This window comes from Chenopodium album, chromosome 14 (assembly GCF_948465745.1).
Source record: "Chenopodium album chromosome 14, dcCheAlbu1.1, whole genome shotgun sequence".
In the NCBI taxonomy this organism is placed as follows: Eukaryota; Viridiplantae; Streptophyta; class Magnoliopsida; order Caryophyllales; family Amaranthaceae; genus Chenopodium; species Chenopodium album.
This window is the reverse complement of record NC_137847.1, coordinates 30,313,374-30,317,814: the sequence shown is the minus strand read 5'-3', so window position 1 is coordinate 30,317,814 and position 4,441 is coordinate 30,313,374.

Below are 4,441 nucleotides of genomic sequence, written 5' to 3'. Positions count from 1 at the left end.
TTGGATGTGCAAAATGGTTTATGTGACCTAATCTTACTTTGTTATAAGTAAGTTTACTTTGAATCATCTAATTTTGCTTTTGTGATCTACTTTTATCAATGTCATAAAACAAAATTTAACTCGTATCTAGCAAAATGAAAACAATTTATTACCTTGGTCATGGATCAACACTTGTCCAAGCCAAGTAAAAAAAACGAATCAGTATTCAAACTAACACTGAAAATTGTCTCATCAAAACTGGAAATTGTTCTAAAATCATAAAAATTTAGAAATTAAAACTATGAAGCTATCTCTGGCCACTCGAACACTTCTAGTGCACTTTCAAGCTCCATTTCCATGCTAGCCTCACTTCTTTGCAGCTTCTGCGCAACATTAATAATGTTTAGCACTGCAACTTGGTATCACATACCTAAGTGAAAGTTAAAATGTTTATAACATAATACCTGAGGTTGATGCTCCATTCTTCTTGAGGAAGTCAAGGTATTTATGGCAATTGCGTTTCCAATGCCCCTTCTTCTTGCAGTAAAAGCATTCACTTTCACTTGTAGCCTTGGGTTTTAGATTCGCCTTAGGCTTTTCAGGAGCCTTGGCAACTTGCTTGCCCTTGCTCTTGGCACTAGCCTTTTGCCCCTTTTTCTTGAACCCCTTTCCCTTTTGAATCATAAGAACTTCCTTCTTAGGTTCCTTAGGGATTTGCTTTTCATCACTAACCAGCATTGCGTGCAATTGATTCATAGTCGTTGTAGTCGCAGTCATGTTAAAATTCATGATAAATTGGTTAAAACTTTCTGGAAGTGAGTGGAGAATGATGTATGTTGCCATCTCATCACTATATGGGTGCCCCAGTTTCTCCATACTTTGAATAAGGCTGATCATTTTGAAAACATGATCATGAACTGTGGCACCCTTCTCCATCCTACAATCCAGAATCTCACGATGAAGCTCGTACCTTTCAACTCTTGCTTGTTTCTTAAACAATGCTTTGAGTTCTTACATGATCGTGTACGCATCCTAATCCTCAAAACGCTTTTAAAGACTAGGTTCCATGGTAGCAATCATCAAGCAAGTGATAGGCACAGCTCTATCATGAGCTTCCTTGTGCCTCTTGACTTCTGCCGTAGTTGCAGTTTCTGGCAAAGGTCTTGGCAATGGGGTGTCAATGACATCCTCTCTACCTTCAGATTTCAGAACGAGCCTTAGCATTCTTTCCCAAGTGGAAAAGTTTTCTCCTCTCAATCCTTCTCAAGGAATGGTCGAAGATTGTAAATATTGTTGTCATTGTGATTACGGCTACCCATCTATGTCAAAATAAGGCAAAGTTTAATAATTATGTTTAATTTAACATTAAAGTACCATATACGAATTAATTTGGTAACTTTAAAGCACTTTATTCAACATTAATTGATCCCAATTGAATTTTAAGTGATTCCAAGATCCTTTATTTGTGTAATAGTTGACTGGACTGAGGACCTACCATCAAGCATTACATTTTCAAGGTGAGTAAACTCTTTACCGATTACAACTCTTGTAACTCTTGGTTGAATAATTAACCATCACATGCTTAATTATTACCCTTTGCTTCAAGGTTCTAAACTCTTTAGGTAACCTTGTTGAGTGTAACCAATTAAATATGTAGAACGTGATCCACCCCAAATTACCTAAAATAACAAGTGACGCTCTGCTGAGGCCGACCCATCACTTACTATTAAAGGATTGTTGGGTATCTAATTGGAAAAGCAATCTCAATATTACTGGGACCTATATTCATTTATGTTGAGATTATTTAGTGAACTCTAGCGCATCATCAATCAACATAAATAAAATCTAACATGCATAATCTACTATTGCAATAAAACATGACATAGCATGGCCCCTTAGTCCTAAGAAAACTAGAAATGAAAAGCTCCCACTTGAATCATCATGGATCTCCATCCACCTTGCTCCTTTTGGGCCTTCACTTCATGAGCTTCTTTGGACTAACACTATTTAAATAACTAATCTATTTACTTTAAATAAAAAGTTGTAAAAATACTTAATGGTACGCAGACCGTATTTAGATTACAAAAATATATCACGATGCGTAGATCGTATTTTAGAATCTATGGGCCATACTAGTCTATATATAGCAACATAATATCATATAAAAGTGCCATATAATAAATCACTCAACATGCTTGTCTAAACTACAACATCAAATGTTCATAATTAAGGCAACGCATTTCCTAAAATATCTTATATTTTAATCATAATTAGATAATATCGTATATTATTCATGACCAATCATAAAATATCATATATTTTAATTTAGGCATGAGATAGAATCAAATCTTATTTTACTCTAGAAAGATAAATCATATTTAATCTTCCATGATTATCTTAACAAATTTAGGAGATTCTATCCTAATTATTAGCCAATCAAATAATTTTAAAATCAAATCCTAATCTAATTATGGGATAATCACATTATTTAAATTAATTATTATCCTTTTGGAATATGCTCAGAATATCCTAATCAATCTTATCCAAAATTAACCTCTTTAATTATGGATAATTACCAATTTAACTACTCTAAATATGGATAATATCAAATATAACAACTTTTGCAAGATTTGATTTTATCCTAAAACAAAAGATTTCATCCAAAATAAAACCTATTTTATCCCAAAATAATTTTGTAATTATCTTGAAATATTTTTCAAAATAGAATTTTTTTTTTTTATTTTTAAAAAACCCGTACTGTACGGCTGCTGGCCACCGTGGTTGTCTAGCCAGAACTAGCCAAGCAGCAGCCACTGTCGTAAGGCAGCAGCACCCGTAGCAGTGGCAGCCACGGCAGCAGCGTGCAACGCTTGCACAACTGCTGCCCCAGCCACCTTGGACCGCCGCCCCCCCTCCCTCTTGGACTGCCACCAGGTCAGTAGCCGCCATGGCTGCGCCACCCAGCCGCGGCTGCCGGCCTTAAAACATTTTTTTTTATTTTTTTTATTTTTTATTTTGGTTTAATTAAAATAACTTTTATAAAAATTAAATTAAATCAGTTCAAATTTTAAGATTAAATTACATTCAACTTTAAAATTAGGGTTCATCATAAAATTAATCCCAATTTAATTCTAACTCTTAAAATAAAATCAATGATCATACATAAAACATTTTTATGCATAAATTAATCCGATTAAAAATAAAACAATTCGAATTAAATCAAAAATCAAGCACCAAAATCATATTTTAAGCTATGAATTTCGAAAAATTAGAAATTAGGGTTAGGGGGTTCAAAAATTTCGGACATTTTAGGGTTAAAATTCGGTCCTCTTCATGGCTATTTGAGCATAATTAAATCTTGTTTAGTCAATTCCAAAAGTTTAATCACATTAAATATAATAATTGAACCATAATTAAATTAATTTCTCCCTCTTAATTGATTATAAAATTAACATGGACTTCAAATTAATCGTATTAATATGATCAAGTGCGTTCATGCAAGAGGCTAACTGATACCACTGTAGGAGTTTATAGGTACTACGCAGTGGAAAATCATGAGTCATATTCATAAAAGTACGTAATCCCAAGATCACATGCATAACACACAAGACACATAATCATACCTTTGAAGCATGAATTCCACGTAGCAAATGATTGGCAAATCAGGGAGAGAATAGAGCCCCAAGCATTGCCCCTCTACTTAGTCCACGAGCTTCGAACGAGCCGTCAACCAATACTAGATTGGTCGAGTGATTGAGGAAAACTGCGATCACCACCTTTAATGGACTAAGCCGACCACCACGATCCACCACCACCACGAACCACCACACTGGCGCCGAGGAGGAGAGAGAGAGCCGTGAGATAGAGAGGAGTATGAGAGGGGTTGGTTTCGTGTTTGCTAATTAGGGTTTAATCTCACTAATCAGATAATTGCATACTACTAGCAAACCCTAGGCACCTAGTCTATTTATAATCACATTATAATTAGACTAGGGTTAGGAAGCCCAAAACCCTCAACCTTACTCCATATGGCCGGCCATACTAGAGGAGGAGTCCCATCATGTGCCTTGTCCTCTCGTGCCCGATCTAGACCCTTTGTGTGACCTTATAGGATCTGTCCAATTGGGCTTTAGGCTATTTTACTAGCCCAAAGATCGTTAGTACCTCTAGCTATGATAAAACGACGACCCAAATGTCCGAACTTAATTATCTCCATAATTTGATCTATTTATATATCTAGTAATTGCACACGACGAAGACATAAATCCTTCAGAAACGACAAGCACCACGCATGGAGACATGCTCTGTCGTTTGGTGCTAGTTAAAAGATAAAACGTGCTTTTGTACGGAATCCTCTTCTAAATATAATTAAGCAATTAAACTCCGTGTTTATCAATTTTAAATAAGGTTTTATCAAAATAAAACACTTGTTTTTATTTCAAAGCAAATTCATTATTTTTCG